We start from the raw sequence: 19,369 nt of genomic DNA, 5'->3' as shown, positions 1-19,369 counted from the left end.
GACGAATTCCTGCAGCATCTGAATTCTATACACCGCAACATCCAGTTCACAATGGAAACAGAAACAGAAGGAAGACTCCCGTTTCTGGACGTACTCGTATACAAGAAGCCAGATGGAAGTCTAGGCCATTCAATCTACAGGAAACCCACACACACTGATCTCTACCTCGATGCGACCAGTTTTCATCATCCTGCACAGAAGATGGGGGTGTTGAATACTCTAACACACAGAGCATACCAAATAGCAGATCCAGATAATATAAGCACAGAACTGTCTCACCTGGAAACAGTATTCAAATTCAACGGATATTCGTCGAAACAGATCAACACAGCCATGAGAAAATACAGTAGCAGAGATTGCACCACAAAAGAGGACAACACGGCAGACAAGGAAAATATTGCACTTATTCCATATATGGGAAAAACCTCCAACCAACTAGCAAGACTATTGAAGAAATTCAACATCAAGACTGTACACTGCCCTCCACCGAAGATCAGGAGTTTACTACCAAGTGCAAAAGACTCATTGGGATTAAAGACACCAGGCATCTATAGGATCACCTGTGAATGTAACGCCACTTACATAGGTGAAACAGGAAGGAACATTGAAGACAGAATGAAAGAACACCAGCGACACACCAGACTTAAACAACCAGAAAAATCTGCAATAGCCGAACACTGCATACAATACAATCATACGGCCATGTGGGACCAAATTGAAGTACTAAAGAAAAGTAAACAGTTCTGGGACAGGAAAATACATGAATCTTTATTCATCCGTACATACAAGCCATCCATCAACAGAGACGAAGGTTATCATCTACCTGACATCTGGTTCCAGCTTCTCAGTACGAAAAGAACCATCAGCCAATCAGAGAGCAGTTTCCACCAGCAAAATCAGAGCACGCCATTGGCCAACAAAAACAACCAATAGGAACACAGCGATTCTTAAAGACCACTATATAATCTGTACGACCAGCACACTTCAACACATAGCTCTGAAGATGTTGCCGCTGTATGGTAACGAAAACTCAGCACAGCAACACCTACTCTGGCAGCAATCCCGAGAACATTGGATTAAGAGTACATTTGTTTTCTCTTTGTGTTTTAGTTTCATTAATTAGAAATGTTTAAAAAGAAACAAATATTTCATTCACTCTAATGTTGGCAATTCAAAAATAGTTCATCTCTGTTTTCGCTTTGCACTTAGGTGTTTTGTTATTTAGGCTACTATTCTGTTACTGGTTAATGTTAACTTTAAAATGAACGATTGGCGAAATAAAAATACAGCGGGGAAGTTCCCTGCGCGTCACCCAGTAATCTGTCAGAATCCAAACATAAAATATCTATCAAGAAGGTAACACAAAACCGTTCCCCGAATTTTTTCTCCACTCTCCTTTGTATCACTTAAGTCACAACTAAAATGTCAAAATAACTTCTTAATCTTTTCTCTACCCGTTAGCTGCACTCACAAAAGCTTTCCAACGACCTCTATTTTTTTTCGATAACTGGATCCAGTTTCTACATGCTATTCTCACTTCTCTCAGATTCATCTTAATATTAGTCCCATCTACGCCTGTATCTTCCGAATGGTATTTTTTTTTCTTTAGGCTTTCCTTTCAATCAATATTTAGAAGGTATTTGTACTATCTCCCATCCAGGCTACATGACCCATCCTAGCTTTTGTATTCTTATAAATACTACGTGAACGGCGTGTGTCATGAAGTTCCCAACCATGAAAATTAGTAATTCCTTATTCTCATTCCTCTTTGATCCGAACATTCATCTTAGGATTTTGTTATTTTGTTTTTAAAAACTTTTTCAAGTGGCACATAAAACAGAGAAATTTATATGCTTTATATATATATATATATATATATATATGTGTGTGTGTATACATATACAACAAATCCTCCAGTGCTAAAACTGTAGACATAGAAGTATTATTTGATATATTGACGCATTCATAATTTGTAGTATTATGATCCCGGCGAATTTCCATGTATTTAGTTTTCTTTGCATTCACTTTTAAACCCATGTTCCTGCAAGTATTAAATAAGACCACTGCATTTCTTGATATTGTTCTCCTATTATTTCCTATTAAATTTACATCGTCAGCGTACGCCATAATCTGCTGAATACCATTGAGCTCCAGGCCTTGGTTGCTATCTTTGATTTTCTTTATAGCGTACTTCAGAACGAAGTTGAATAATAATGGCGACAACGCATCTCCTTGTATCACGCCATTCTCGACGATAAATGTTTTTCTCGCCTGTTTTACTTTATGCACCTACCTACTGTCTTTTCGAGCCCGTTTTCAACGGGCGCATAAATGTGAGGGACCACCAGTATCATCCCGACTTGAACAGAAGTAGGTAAGAATACCGTTCGTAGCGACCACCTAGCACAGTTTGGTATTTTTCGCATTTTTTTTCTTCCTTTCTTCGTCACGCGTACACAGTTCACCCATTATATCAAATTAAGGAACTATCACATAATTTGAATATATAGTTCTCTTCGTGGCTGTAGCGTTGTCACGCTGACCTGAAGATGATGTCATGGTATCAATTTTGATAAATCAAACAATGGAATCTCTTAGGTCAGCATTCAAACTATTTGAAGACAAAGATAAAACTGCAAAAAGTCATACGAATAGAGAGGTTACATCCGATAAATCCTTAACTCATGAATAACCTTTGCATGCCGAACCCTTTAAAAGTATTGAGCACATACGCGCAATGCCCTTGTGTATAGGTTAAATCATAATCCTTCATTTAAACTTTTTATCCTTTTGGCATAAAACGCTGTGTTTTATAATTGTGCCCAGCTAATGTTAACCTATCCCGAGGAACGTGACACTGCCTATAATATATGATTATTATTGAAGATACTAACAGTCTATTTTTATTAAAAATGTAGGAAAAAAATTAAATCTTTAAGTTTTACGTCCCACGCTTATGCCGGTTACGCTAAAGGAGACGGTGATGAGAAATGAATGAAATGGCGGTATGAAGAAAGTTGGAGAACCCCGAGAAAACCCGTAAACCCCGAGCACGGTCTTTATCCACCACAAAGTCCACACGGCGCGAGTTGGGATCGAACCAGGGACCCCAAGTAATTATGATCATATTATTATTTCATTCCATGCTTTGAAGTATATATTTTCAGGTTTTTTTTGGTTTTATTCTGTTTTTTTATGGGTCTCAATCCCCCCCCCACAAAAAAAAAAAAAAAAAAAAAAAAAAAAAAACACTAGGGAAGTTTGGGCTGGGGAAAATTCCAACAACCCTGGCTAGATGGCCACGAAAAAGCAGGAATGATATCTAACCCAGTAAGGGCATTTACTCCGACGTGCATACTCACCATCACAGACGCGCCTGCTCACTACAACTCTAGTACCCCTGCTGCGCTCCTACGCTAACTCGGTTAGACAGCACTCATGCTTTGTAATGGCCACCTAAATTATGTGGGTCCTCATAAATGACAAATACTTCACTTTTGATTGAAAACCAGGCGGATGACCAACTTTGGAATAAATGCCCCACCTACGCCCACCAGTTACACCCTGCCTTATCGGGGGTTAAGTTCCAAAGTGGGTCGTCCGTTTCTAGCAAAATTTTGAAAATTTACCGAGAAGAAATGAATTGGCTTGTTTGTGTGTTAGATAATGTATAAGAAGAACGAAAGTTATGTTTATTTTCTATATAAGAGTTCTAAACATGGAATTACTTGCCGCAATGTTACTGCATGGAAGGATTGTGGGAATGTAATGAGCATTAGCTTTGTAAACATGGCTGGAGGTATACAGACACGCAGCTCTGCATATGAAGTAACATTATTAATTTGTGGAATAGTAAGGCGTCTTAATAAATCTAAAAATAAAATGGTGAAGATGTGGTAATCAAATAACTGTCAAGAAACGTGGAGAATGTCACCATTTTCAATGTAACGGTAAGTGACATAATCAACATGCTGGCAAAGTTCTAGAACACAGGGCACCCTTCCCATTTAGCTATAATAAAGGCAGAAAACAACATGCCCTGCGGGGCCCCTAACCCGCCTGCACTCGCAAACGCTCGCTTGGCAATACTGTTTGAATTGAATATTAAACTCTGGTACAGAAAGGAACCAATTATTACGCTTTTAGCCAAAAACTAGGCGAATGACCAACTTCGGAATAAATGCCTAGGTGGTTTTGAAACTCACAATCAAAATGTTACATCCGTCACATGCAACTACCAAAAGTAGTTCCTTCCACTTGCCAAATAGTCCCATGTTTATAACCGGTTATAAAAAAAATAAAACAGAACTGTGGCTCTCCTTATATTTGGGTGACCAGACGTATTTATTTTCGCAGTACAGTACTGTTTTTTAAAAGAGCTGTCCTGTTGCGAAGACGCGTAAAAAATCGAGAAACGTCTTTTTTTTAAAATGTCCTGAGTTAAATTATTTGCAATATTTTAATGCTTCATGTTGTGTTGAATTCAGTGTTCCAAGTGGAAAAAAAAAAGCAGAGGTGGTATGTTTTATTATGATTTTGACTCAACATACCGGCTATTTAAATATTGTCTTGATCACTGGAATAACAGAGACGATATGTTCTTATTACTGAAAAACCATAGGCGGTATGGCACAAAAGCGCATACCGTCTCACTTCGACTACTGGTTGAATACCTTCAATATTTTTGGTCAGTACTTTTCTCTTTAACAAAAATGAATGATTAACTGGACGTTAATGTTAAATGAAATAAGGACATGCGCATTGCCAATGCAGTAAACTATCATATACTATTATATTTGTGTCCTACGTTTGGCTTGTTAGAATTTGACCACCCTATCTTACATATTATCAAACACATAAACGAGCATATTATACATTTCTTTCCGATAAATTTTCAAAATTTTGCGACCAACTTTGGAATTTAACACCTGCGGGATTGCGCCCGAAACGAGCAGGTGCGTCAGCAAAGGTAATTAAAATTTGTGGGTCATTAACCTTGCTCGTGGGTTTTTGCAGTGACGAGTTACTACAGCACCTGCACTAGTTCCAGACTTGTTACGTTACATTCGTAAACACAAAACATAGGTTTTCGATACGCGAAACGGCATTTATTCCGAAGTTGGGCGTCCGCTTTCGCCAAGTGTTTTCGCTGTTATCACCTTTGCACACTTTCTGCAATTTGTTAACTAGGTTCATTAATCCGTGCTCTTCACAAACTTTTAGAAGATCTTGTTCGTTATCAACGTATTGCTTCACAAATGTTAAAACTGTTACTTCATTGCCCTTGTACATTCGCCATGTTGATAACGTATATGCTCGTTTCTTTCCCACAATGCAACCTGAGATTTTGGAGAGCGTTTACTTCTACTACAGAGAAAATAACAAGCTTCTATTCGAGCTTCTATTCGAATAAAAAAAAAAAAAAAAAAAATCGGTCCGATTTTCGGAACTTAGAACAATCACAATTTTACGGTAATTTCACTACTTAAAAAGTGACTATCTGAAGTCCCAAGTCAAATCACAAAAATCTTTGTACCTTTGTATTCCGCTCAATGATATCTACCATAATTGTGAAAAACATTTGTAATGCCACAACGTTTCACCCCAACGTTTATTTATTTTGATGTTCCAGAAAACCGAAAATATTAGATATAGCACAGTAGTATTGTTATCATAAAGCTACACACATTAGCAGCTGTAGTACCTGTAGACATTCCGATAAAGCAATGATAGGATTCCTTTCATTATCCAAGTAAAATCCTTAATTTTCGCGGGTCACACTGTATTATAGATTAGAGAACTGAGGCTAATACCTAAATTTTCTTATAAGGCATGCACCACTTACAACTCTGTACGTCGCTCCTGCCTATCTTGGGACTTGACCGTCTTAAAGCAAACTACTACTTATAATGTCATTCGTACAAGTTACCTCTGCAGTGCACGATTAAACTTCGACAATAAACATTCCGCGACACAGTATACGCTTTACAACGTTCCTTTGTTCCAAACTGTTTCGAACCGCTTCCTTTCTTTCTATTGTTATATTTGGATGGTCAGCATAGTTGCCAACCAATTAACTCAAAAAATTGCCCCACCAGAGTGGCAGTAACTCAAATTTGACATGAAAAGTTGCTAAAAATTCGAGCCATAACACTTCCGACACTTACCTTATACGATTTTTTAAAAATTCACAAAAATTAAGTCTACAAAGGAAAAACACTAATATTCGTTCCTAATTAACTCACGCTTCTATACAGGGGTCTAGCCAGCAGGTTTATGTAGGAGAGGCCCATCGTTTTTGAGGGGGGGGGGCTACAAAGCCAAAAGAAATTATGTTGCAGCTAGTGTTTTTGAGGCCTGAAAAAACCGGCAAATTTTGATTTTCTTCCGGGAAACTAAAAAACACTGGTTTCTAGTTTATTATTATTATTATTATTATTATTATTATTATTATTATTATTATTATTATTATTATTCGCTTTTTCTCCATAAATTATATTCCAGGCAGTTTTTATTATTTTTAACCAATAATTACTGTCCCGGACCAAACGTTATACCTTTGTGCATAACTATTTTAGTTTAAGCCCTTGTACACAGAACCTATCTACATAAGGCTGATTTTCTTTGAAATTTCACTTATTTTCTTTAAGATTTCCTGACAAAAATACTTATTTATTATTCATGACTAAAAAAAACATAATTATTTTATTATCATCTATGTCTCATTTCTTGCTCTAGGGGCCGTCCACATATTACGTAACGCTATTTCTGACCAATTTTTACCCCCCTCCCTCCTGCTCTTACCTTTCTCCCAATTTTAACGCAAGGCCGAACCCCTCCCCTTTGTTACGTAACACTTTTGATTTTTTTAAATTATTTCGATTATTTTAGGGGTTATTACCAGTGATGTAATGCTAATTTTTTAGGTGGGTATACGCTCCATCCCTTATCTATCACACACACACACACACACACACACATATATATATATATATATATATATATATATATATATATATATATATATATATATATATATATATATACAGTGAAACCTCTACTAACGGACACCTCTATAAAGCGGACACTCTCTAGTACGGACACGGACACTCGTTCCTGTCTTTTAAAGGTATTATTTACCACCGTATTACGGACACTTTCTCTAGAATCAAGTTGAAGAGTATAGTAAAAATACATTTTTAGTAATTCATGCATGTGTCACCAAGGAAGCATTCTGATAGCATTTTGCCTTCTCACACGAAGCGCCTCTATTTAACAACACTCTCATGTCTTTTCCTTGCATCCCACTCCCACCCAAACTGTTTTAGACGCAAAAGTGATTCATAATTGTCCGCCGTTTGGGATGACATGTTATTCTACTGTCCCCCTGGAATCTCTGACCAAGCAGAAGACAAATTTGGTATTTTTTGCCCGCGGGCACGCATATTGTCCGAAGAAAGACACTGCTGAACTCCAATTAACCACAAATTAAAGCGACATACTGAAAACGTAGTAAAGTGATAAGAGTAAAGTGCAGAGAACTATAACATTTTATTTCCATGTTGTCCCTCGAACATAGAATATTGGATGGCGGAGGATAATGCAGGTACAGTAACATTTTGGCAACATTCGTTAATATATGATTCATGTAAAAAATATTTTTTTTATTGCATATTACCTTGTTTACTCATTTAAGTAAAATAAAAAAAATTGAAACCTCTTTAAGGCGGACACCTCTTTATAGCGGACAATTTTTGATTCCCCACGGCTGTCCGCTTTAGAGAGGTTTCACTCTATATATATATTGGGTGTTTCAATACTATTAGCCTTTGCACTATAAAGATTTAAAGTTCAAAGTTCATAAGAAAGTTATATCCTTTATCCTTGCTTATAGGCAACTCAAACTGGCTCCCTGCGCGTATCAGTTGCATAACAAGCAGGATATTGTGTGAAGTTGTTACGAGCATAACGTAACATGGCCCGGTGCTTTTGAGCACCTTGTATATTGGAAGGGAAATTTTAATTTTATTTAGAATGTAAGAAAACTGTTTTATTTTATAGTAGGAAAAACGTAGGTCGAAAATTTTGTGTAATTTTAGTAAAGTAAATCGTTTCAATGAATATTACATGAAGATTACATGATTATTAATTATATTTTGCATATTTTACGTATTTATCCAAGAATATATCATTATTTTAGACAAATAAGTGTATATTCCAGCCTTTTTAATGATTCTCAGTTTATTTTTATTCATATTTCGGCATAGGGAATCAAACAGACATTAACTTAACTTAATTTATTTATTAATTTTTTTAATAGTAAAAATGGCGACCCTTAGCCAGGATTTCTGTTGTTTCAATCCTACGCGAGCGCTAAGGAAAACAGACAATCACAGCAGAGTATTTGTAATGGGGATCATTATGACAATCGCTGCATTGAATGAATCATGGTCACTTCTGGATATGTATGTGCGTGATGTTGTGGGAAACAAACTTAATGAAAGTGAAAATGTCTGTGGGTAGCAGATCGAGTAACGAATCTCGTCATCCGAACGAATATATATGCTGTAGTGACGAAATTGCAGGGTTCAGTGTTTATTGTGACAGTTGTTTTAGATGGGTACATGCCCAATGTTATGGTTTGTCGGAGGAACAAGTTCAGGAATTAGACAAGAGTAGTGAGCCGTGGCTATGTAAGCCTTGCCTGGCGAAACAGGTGACAGTGTTGCCACTTCCGAAATCATCGGAAACCGATAGTGAGGAAGGTGAACGTGTAACGCGGGGTAGCCCGAACGATTCTGACAAGGAGGAAGGAAGTCGAGGAAACGTAGCTTCCGGTTCCAATGTACAATTAACTGACTTTGCAGCCATGATGGAACGCTTCAGTCAAACTTTAACTGTAACGCTGAACGAAAAGTTTGAAAAAGTCGATAGTAAATTCCAGGATATTAATAGTAACTTTCAGGCGATGAGTAATCAGGTTGACAGTAAATTCCAGGATATTAATAGTAACTTTCAGGCAGTGAATCAGAAATTGGACAATGTCAAATTTGAATTGTTGCAAACGATTAATGAAAAGGTAGCCCATGTAAACGAAGACGTAGAGGCTGTTAGGTCGGAAGTTCGCGATCTATATACCTCTGTTGGGAACTATCAGACTAAAATAGACGCGCGGGTAGATGCCGTTGAGGAAGGTCTCCGGTTATCGGTTGAGGCGCAGAATCGACGATGTGATGACTTGACTAAGGAGTTCTCACATCTCGAACTAAGTACCCAAAGGTCGTGTCAGGCACTTGAAGCCAGGATTCAGACGTTGGAAGAGAAACAAAACCAAAGAAAAGACAAACGGTGTGGACGTAAACGATCGCGAGACTTTGTTGTCGGTGATGGAATCGAGTCTGACGGGACCGAGTCAGACATCCACGTGGATGTACCGGTCTCTTCAGTTGGGGAGACTCGTACTATTCCCACGGTGACTGTCTCTGTCTGTCAGCCGACCAACATTCACGGCACAAATGTCCTTCCCTTTGAATTATCCTCACATACATTGAACTTAAGCAAGTCGCATACATCCTGTGTTGAGACAATAGGTTGTCAGGCGTTGTCCAGGAGGTCGAATCCATTGTTAGTTTCATCTCAGGTGTCAGGATCTTTCAATACTAGTTGTCGGTTGAACCATGTGGTGTCCTCTAGTAATGTAGCAGACATGACTCCTTCGTGTGCTGGAGTTCAGGAGGGAATGTGTGGTCACGCGGTGGTATCGATGCCAGACAACTTAACTTCTGGACAGAATTACCAACACTATTCTATTTTCGGTCAAAATCACTCGGGTGCAAAGAGCCCCGTCGTTGGCCACAATTCTCCCGTGAACCCCAGTAAAAGCGAGGAAGGCTTTGGTAAGCGAACTCTAAATTTAAGAGAGCTCCTCCGTGGCTAAGCGGTTAGCGTACGCGCCTTTGGCGTGGGAGACCCGGGTTCGATTCCCGGCGGGAGCTCATGTGGTTCGGATTCCACGTTAATCAGTAGGTCCACGTCTCATATAGCCTCGCTGCTGAACGGGACGTTAAACTCAAAATCAACTCAACTCTAAATTTAAGACTTTCTGAACTAAATCATTTACCTACATTCTCTGGTGAATACGGTTTGGCTAGATCATTCTTAGAAAATTTAGAACAAACTTTTAAGGTAATTTCGGCATCAGAACACGAACGTCTAACCTTGGTACCTTGTTGCTTAACAGCTGGGGCCAAGACGTGGTTTCAGACTGTGTGTCAAGACATCAATAGTTATGCGGATTTTGTGCGTCTATTTCGGGAACACTATTTTTCGGCAAGGATGGAAAGGTTGCAAAAGAAGTTCATTCAAGGAATGAAGTATGATCGAGCGAAGTACAACCGATTGACGGACTTTGCATGGAAAATTGTAGCGGAATATTATGCGGTGGCACAACACCCGGATGAAACCGAACTTATTGAGATTGTCTTGTACTGTTTACCAGCTGGTGATGCCAAGTTGTTGAGGGCTGTTGAGCCGAAAAACATTCAACACCTTATGGTCAAAATAGCCGAGATAGAGGGACATCCGGAGCCGAGTGAACCGGTCACTGACAAGAAGTTTAGACGCTTTCAGGTGCGTCAGGCGAAAGTCGTCAAAAAGGCCGAAAAGTCAGGAAAACAAGCCACCAAAGATACTTCGTCTCAGACGGAGGAAGACGAAGGCAAGAGGAAGGAAGGAAATTCCAATGGCAAAGGAGGAGATGACCGATTTTCTGGAAACAGGGGTCGAAGAAGGAACTTTCAGTCTCGAAGACCTTGGCCCAATCAAGGAAGACCGAATTGGGTAAGAGATGGTAATGGAAATCGGAATGCTCCGTATGGGTACAACCAACGCTACTATCCAGCAGCGATGAGTTACGGGTATCCGCGGGGTACATCTCAGACATGCGCGCCAAACGCGATGAACTCAGCAGGAGCGCAAGCCTATCCGGGATACGCGCCGAATTTACTTCCTGGAGGGGGAGTGGCGGCTCCCACGTCCACTTCTTCCCCAGGAGTGAACATGGCGATGTCCACTGGATGGCCTCCGCAATATACGACATTCGTACCTACGATGGCTCAGCCACCGGAAACGAACGGGAATAGTTTGGGAAATGCATACCGCAGCCCTCATTAGGGGAGAGTGTGGACTGCGATGTGGATTCCTCAACTCCCCGGAAAGAACAAGATCGGTTAGCGAGTAGTCAAAATTCCAATTTGGTGACAACCTCGTTCGATTTTGATACCAACCCTCCAAATTCAAAATTCAATGTTTTGGCAAATTCAGAAATGGAGTAATTTTCTAAAAACCGCCCAAGATTTGTGCAATCACTCTTGGTGTGATGCTCTCGGATGTACTCCAGCAGAGCGTTTCTTATCGTATTCAGCATCCAAGAGCTTCAAAGAAAACTTCATTTGGCCCAAAGAGACGGTGCAAGTAAAGGAAGACAAGAAATTTGTAGTTTCTATTCCGGCAGCAGAACCGAAGAAAGAAAGAAAGCTGCGGAAACAACAAGACATCGTCACAGAAGGTTCTTTGGTGATGGTGAAAACTCACCATGTGTCGTCGATACCAAAAAAGGTATTCGCTAAGTTTATGCATACCTACGTCGGACCTTACAAAGTGGTATCTCTAACTCGAAATTCAGCGAGATTGCAAACTCTGAAGGGAGAAAGCGTAGGAGTTCAGAGTTTTGACAATCTAAAATTGTTTCGTTGTTCCGAAGAGAAAAGAAAGGAATTATTAGAAGGATGAAAAAAAAGGAGAAAAACTTAGTTTATAGGTTAAGGTTAGGTTACGATATTATATAGGGTGTATGTATAGTTGTGATTAGAATTGAGAATAAAAAAATGTTTTGTCTTGTATAATCTCCAGTAATTTTTGTAGTAACAGAAAAAAAACAACTTAAGAAGAACTCATAAGTTCAGATTTTTTTTTCTCCGAAGCTCCCGGAGGATGTTACGAGCATAACGTAACATGGCCCGGTGCTTTTGAGCACCTTGTATATTGGAAGGGAAATTTTAATTTTATTTAGAATGTAAGAAAACTGTTTTATTTTATAGTAGGAAAAACGTAGGTCGAAAATTTTGTGTAATTTTAGTAAAGTAAATCGTTTCAATGAATATTACATGAAGATTACATGATTATTAATTATATTTTGTATATTTTACGTATTTATCCAAGAATATATCATTATTTTAGACAAATAAGTGTATATTCCAGCCTTTTTAATGATTCTCAGTTTATTTTTATTCATATTTCGGCATAGGGAATCCTCACAAGAAAGCTAAAAATTTTATTTCGTAAAATCTTCTTCAAAATTCCAAATTAAGAAAGTCAGCCATAATTTCTTCTTGGTGCATCTCTTTGTTTTCGAAGTAAATTATTTGATTGGATAATCCACAATCACAGCTGCGGCTGAGATTTCGGTTTTCTTTGATCTTCGCACAGAAGCCTATCATCCGATAGTTACGTCACGATTATCTTCCAATTAGGGATCATCTTCATGTATTTCTTTGTCTTACGGCGTCAGCCATTTCAGGAGACAGACGTGCAGTGTTCGGCGTCTGTAGAAATTGTGGAATAATTTGTTGTTACTTTAAAACTGTGATAAATTCTTCGTTTTGGCGAGTATCAGAAGTTGTCAGCAGAGATAAACGTGCTGTGTTTGGTGTTTTAACAAAATTATTAAACCAGTAATATTCTAAACTGTGAAGTGATTTTCGTCTTGCATAAGGGATACTAGCATGGAAGGTGCTTATTGTTACGGAATGAGCTCAATGCCAAATTTTACGTTCTCGGTCAGCGAGAGAACGTAGGAGAATCCGGAGGAGACGGTGACGGAGAGTAAATATTGAGTCGTTGTGCAGGCATCGAAGAAGAAGAAGTTGAGTGACGCTCAATGGCTTTTTAGATCGGTGCTACAGTAGTTAGTATCCGAAATTATTTTTGGGACCACAAGTTGAGAGTCTCCCAGGAGACTCTAGTGGAGTAATTAATCAGAAAAACCTTTTTTTTTAAATATATCTGGTTAGTCGCCGTCAAAGGAATGGACTCACGTAAGTAGGAACCAGTGAAAGTGAAATTCCAATCCAGGTATTTGGCATCTTCAAAATTCCTTGTCTCGAGAAAACCAATATGTGTGATTATATTTTCTGGTGCATGTGTGAAATTCATAACATGATGTGTTAAGTGCATAAAGTTTCCCTCAACGCCGCACACATGCAGATTTGGTCAATGTGACATCGTGATTTCATTCGATGGGGGGGAAAAGAAAGCTAGATTATCTCAGCACAGAGCGATTGTCGTAACCTCAAGAAAATGTGTGTACCACACACACATTTTCCCCCAGTGAAGAAAAGATGTTTAGATTCCCTGAAATCTTGAAATTATTCATTTTCGGTAACACTGCTCGAAATTAAGCTTTGTTTATTTTGGCATGTTTCTTTGGTTTTGAAACAAAATGATTCTAAACGTTGATTTTTGGAAGTAAGTGTCAGAGTCACGGCTACAGTTAAGTGCAAGGGTACATGAAGTTTGCGTACCGGTAACTGAAAACTTTCGACAATAGGCTAAACCTTCGTAATATTTTAATCTGATACCCATCAAGTTTTAGAAATTTCAGTTTTTTTTTAATAATTACTAATAAATACCTTTTCCTTCTTTACTAAGAAACTTAGAAATTTCAGAGCGACACTAATGCAAGTAACCACTGCGTCTTCGGTCTCAAGGAAAGGGAACATCATACAAAACAAACAGACATTAACTTAACTTAATTTATTTATTCATTTTTTTTAATAGTAAAAAAGTAACAAGAAAAGTCTGAGTGGAGAGCTGTTTTGAAGAACATTTTCCGAACCACTTAACATATCAACCAAAGACTACGAAAAAGATAACCTATAATGTTATAAATTAATTTAATACCTTATTTAGCTCTCTGCGTTAATTAGGTCAGGATACAGAAGTGGTTATACTTGCATGACTTATAATTGTACGAAGAAAAAAATGACTTGGACCAATGATGTTTCCGCCACCTTGCTCATTCCTTTGGTCCTATCTATCACTATGACACTTTCAAAGCGCCCCGAAAACGCAAATATTTTAAAAGAATTTATACATCATTCGCGGTAACAGCCTCACGACAAGCTGTTTAGTGAGATTTTTTTGTTTTGAAATAAAGTACATGAAAAGTAGTTGTTGTTTGTCCCAATGAAGTGAGTATACTATTGATCGAATGTAGCGTATACCCGCGTACTTCCTAAATTTTTGGTGGCTATACGATAGTTTCCAAAAATTAGAGATGGATATACGCCGTATACCCGCGTATAGCATCCATTACATCCCTGGTTATTGCAATAAAAAAACTATTTTTAATTGTAGAACTTTTTATTACAAAATGCTTATATTATTGTGAAGATATTTATAGCGTTTTTCGTCAACAAATAAACTATTAGAAAATGGTAGACTCGTAACAATCTTTTATCCCCATAAGGTTGTTTAATTAACCAATCCTAATTCTTCAAAACTACTGTCGTTTCCCCAAGGAGATCGTACCCATCATTTTAGGTCACTCGTGATTGACAAGGAGGAAGTACTGCGGAAGATGCAGTTAAAACAGGATTTAAAGAATATCTTTGAATATCTTCTGTATGATTCAATTTATATGAGCTATAAACGCAACTTTCCGAATAATGTAATTATTTATTTATCTATCTATATATACAGGGTGCATTTGAAGTTCGCCAGTGTTAACGATGCAGAGTTCTGTTCCTCGTCGACCATAGATTCGAAGTGGCTGCACATGTGAAGGAGCAGGGACATCTCGTTTGTAAACAAGCTTTCGAGCATCTTTGGACTTGGGACTTCAGTTTACCACTTTACAAATTCTTTTTTTCCTAAATGAGTGCGAGAATGCGAATAAACTCGATTTCTTCAGAAATATTCACATCCAAAAAAATAATTAAAAAGTAGTACGACATTAATATCCGACGAATCAGGTTTTTAATATCCTTAGATCTGCAAATCGTGCATCGTTCCGTCGCGGAAAATATTACTTCACAAAAAAATGTTTCTTCTATTTCACATGCGAAACTTCTTCGAAGAAAAGAGTGGGTAATGATTCGAATCAGAAGTTTTAAATAATATTCTCAGAAATAGCGATACAACTGGGAACGCGAAGGAATTTTAAAGCGGTGGTTACGATCAGTAGCAACTAACTTCAGAAAAGCGTGTGACGTAAATGCAATGCTGCGATAGCCGCAAAACGGAGTTTTATTGTGTTGTAATACACACAGGATTCTTCACCAGTCATGCTGGTTTCTAGTGCGTCTTTGAATATCTTCTGTATGATTCAATTTATATGAGCTATAAACGCAACTTTCCGAATAATGTAATTATTTATTTATCTATCTATATATACAGGGTGAACGATAACTACGTGGACGAACATGGACGGGTGATAGTACATCCTTAAAAAAGCAAAAAGGTCGTAGTGAACATGGGGGAAATTCCGTCCCATTTAGGAGTGACAGTTTCGAAAGCGTGGGAACATGAACTTCAGAGGCCAACAGCTTAAAAACGGTTTAAAATGTCACTTAGAAAGTCATACATATCTACTCTATTGAAAAATACATGTTTGAAAACGCAGCTACGTGTACGCACGGGATTAACAACGTATGACACTTCTTCCCTTTACAGCATGTCCGGGAATCCCTCCGTTCCTTTGGGGAATCCCGTGCGCACGCATAGCTGAATTTCCAAACATGCATTTTTCAACAGAGTATGTATGACTTTCTAAGTGACGTTTTTAACCGCACTCTCTATGATGAATTGTTTTTAAGCTGTTGGCCTCTGAAGTTCATTTTCTCACGCTTTCGACACTCTGTCACTCCTAAACGGGACGGAATTTCTCCCGTGTTCACTACGAGACCTGGAATGGTTTTTATAGCTTCACTTTGAAGGTCCACTTTGAAGAGAAGGGGAAGATATACAAAAATGATCAAAAATGACCAAAATTAATGTCGAATCATAGTTTTCGGAGTGGCTGATATGAAAAGTGCCACTTCCAATGCCGTTTAAATCCAAATCAGTCCCCATTAGTACTCCTAAGGGGGATGGCGACATGTAAAAATAATTGAAAATTACCGAGTAATTGAAATCCATACTGAAATTTTTCATCTGATGTAAATGTTTTTTTTTAATACTAGTTACAGTATATTACAGTATGAATTTACAAGGGCAGCATCGAAGGCATTGCTCGCACAGCTCTATGCATTTTAATGTTTCTGTATAAATGAATATTCCAGCGTATTTCTGGAATGTCTGGGACAACCTTTACCAAACTTGGAGGACATATTACTTTCAATCTAAGAAAATATTGTAGTAGTATGAAGTTATGGAAGTTGGGAGGTGTGACATGTAAAAATAATGTAAAACGACTGATCTTAGTGTTTTATCCATAATTTTCTCGGTCGTTGAGATGGATAGTGATGGTCCCAATGAAGGTTACATCCAAATTCATCCCCATCTTCACAGGATGATGGCATGGGAGAGCTAAAAATAAAATCTCAAAAATTTCTTAAGTATTTGTAAATTCATAGTTTTCGGGGCGAGAAAGCGTTTCTAATAACTTTGGAAGATAATTTGTACCCACTTCAAGATGGGCTTTTTAATCATATCAATTTCTCACCTTAAGAAGAAATTCTATTTCAACAATGATATTAAGCCAATCTTCGCAATCGATGAAAAAATTATGTGGATGTATGTTTTGTCTTTTAAATGAAACAAGACATGTTAAAATCAAAAATAGAGTGGGCCAATGGGTCGGTTGGTAAGTGGGTGAAATGGGTTAAGATTTGTGAGTGGGTTAGTGGATCGTGGGTCAAAAGGACGTGACCTACTGCGAAACACCAGTCACCGTGACTCACACTGACCCACCGGGTGGCCACCCTTTTAGTCTAAAGATATTTCGTCCAAAGAATATGTCGTCCAGAGACATTTAATCCAAAGACATTTGGTCCAGGGACATTTGGTCCAAAGGACAATTCGTCCAAAAGACAATTGGTCCAAAGGACAATTCGTCCAGAGAAAAGTGGTCCAAAGGACATTTCGTCCAAAATACAATTGGTCCAAAGCACATTTCGTCCAAAGGACATTTGGTCCGGGAACGCTTGGGGGTCAAGGGTTTGTTTCTATTAGAAGAGTAAAAGCTATTCATATAACATTATGACTCAGTAGCTTCTTATTTCTAAAGGAAATTTGAAATAGAGATTTATTCCGCAATTTTCATTTCAATAGAACAAATAATGCTGATATATTCAGAAAAACGTAAACCAAAATGGCCGAACAACAGGAATGAGGGAATGGTTGCAGTGTGAAGTATGCTTCTGTAATAACTGCTAACACGACATCTAAAATTTTCATGTTGTGAATGAAATAGTTCTAAAATAAGTACCGGTAGCTAAAATTAATGGAGTTTAAATTTGAGTAAGTTAAATATTAGGTATTCAACCCCTTGTGTTAGAAAAGGGAAAACTTATGTGTCAAGTATCTTTGAAGAAATATTGAGAATAGAAAAATACACATGTGTGAAATATATTCTTAGTGTCCAAAGATAATACTCTTAAACAGTCACATTCTTGGCTGCAACATCGTGGAAAGTGATTGACAAATATAAGATGAAAGTTGGAACATTCCGTGTAGAATGTACGTATCTTTTCAGGTTAACCACAAGTCTGGTTTCTATTCGTAGACTATTGATAGTGTGTAACTTCGGCAGATAATTAGTGAGTTGTATGACAAACCAGAATTGTTAACTTTTCTTGTATTTTTATTTCAGTGTTACTCCTTATGCAAATACAGTATATACTTTTGCTTTCATATTAATTTTCTCGGTACAGCACAGTACATTTAAGATATCCATTGCAAAGTCTCAAATCAAATACAAGATTCACATGACCATGCGGAGGCAATGTTGTCCGCAAATGAAGAGGGAGTTTGCTCTTCAAAGGGTTGTTTATCATTTTGGGAAGTGAATTCCTTAACCAACGAAGCTAGAACTGTATTTCTGCGAAGCGAAAACTGCATTTTTGTAAAATTATTAATGAAAGCAAAGAAAGATGACATTCAGTTTTCAGGCGTTTACGTTTTTACTGAATATCTCAGCATATATTTGTTTTATCGAAAAGAAAATTGCGGAATAAATCTCTATTTCATAATTTCCTTTAGAAATAAGAAGCTACTGACAAGTAACACTTCCCAAGTGTAACACTCCAATTTTGATAAAAAATTGGCAGGCAGATACTACACATAAAATAAATAAATACGTGTTTCTTTCATTTTCTGCGGAAAAAAGGTTTTAGGGGGCAAAAGCCCCCCTCCAAAATTTTGAAAGTTGTCGCCCGAAAGGCAACAAGAAGTGGACGAAATGAATGAAATTGTGCACAAATATTGTAGACGAAAAATGAGGGAATACGGGCTTCGTATTTTCCTGGAAAGAATGGTTGGGTGGGGCGCGGACCCCTCTAAACCTTTGCTCATGAAATATCAAAAGTGCTAGTAACAGTATGTCAGATGTGTGTAAAGGACATGAATTGCAACGAAACATTTTTTGTATGGACAATACGCAAAAAATAAATGAACACGGGTTTTTTATTTTCTGCGAAAAAAAGGTTATAGGGTGCAATAACTCCTACCCAAAATTTTGAAAGTTGACGCCCGATAGCCAAGAAGAAGTGGACCGAAGTGAATGAAATTGTATGTAGATATTGGATACGTAAAATAAGGCCTTTCGTGATTCACAAGTGTCTCCATCTGATTTCTTCAAATTTGGCATATCATCAACAAGCACAAACAGTATAGTGTATTTTAGAGCATTTCAGGAGGCACCTTTCACCCTTAAACAAAAACACGTGTCCATTAATTTCCTGTTTGCTGTTGATATGCCAGATTTGAAGCAAAACGGATAGGGACCCTTTCAAAACACGAAAGACCTTATTTTACATAGGGTCTCTAAAATATCTACCCACAATTTTATTTGCTTTGGTCCGCTACTTCCTGCGCTATTACGGTAATATTTACTTTTTTTCGGAGGAGGCCTAGGCCCCAACATTGTTTTTCCGCACAAATTAAAACACGTTTCGTTTATTGTTTTGCGAATTGTCCCTATACGTTGCAATTCTCCATACTCTTTAAGAACTTCTGACGTATAATTATTTGCACTTTTGACATTTCGTAATCAACGGTTTAAAAGGTCCGTGATATACGCAACCGACTTTTTTCAGGAAAATACGAAACCCAATTACCTCAATTTACGTCTAAAATATCTGTGCACAGT

General features: G+C 37.8%; 1 protein-coding gene across 6 annotated transcripts in view; it reads right to left on the bottom strand.

Moving 5' to 3' along the window:
• The window catches only part of LOC145694669 (uncharacterized), a 508,204-nt gene extending 502,155 nt beyond the window's left edge, over positions 1-6,049 (bottom strand). For 2 of the 6 annotated variants that reach the window (XM_081771147.1, XM_081771153.1), the window contains exon 1: positions 5,846-6,030. The gene's annotated coding sequence lies outside the window, so the exon portion shown is untranslated. Of the gene's footprint in view, positions 1-5,704 lie in introns of all 6 variants that reach the window. The other 4 variants (XM_081771146.1, XM_081771145.1, XM_081771143.1 and 1 more) reach the window with 4 other exon arrangements.
• Positions 6,050-19,369: the final 13,320 nt, after the last annotated feature.

The sequence above is a fragment of the Thermobia domestica genome, chromosome 9, assembly GCF_964235325.1.
Source record: "Thermobia domestica chromosome 9, izTheDome1.hap1.1, whole genome shotgun sequence".
NCBI lineage: Eukaryota > Metazoa > Arthropoda > Insecta > Zygentoma > Lepismatidae > Thermobia > Thermobia domestica.
The sequence above is the reverse complement of the archived record's forward strand: the minus strand, read 5'-3'. Positions and strand labels throughout refer to the sequence as shown.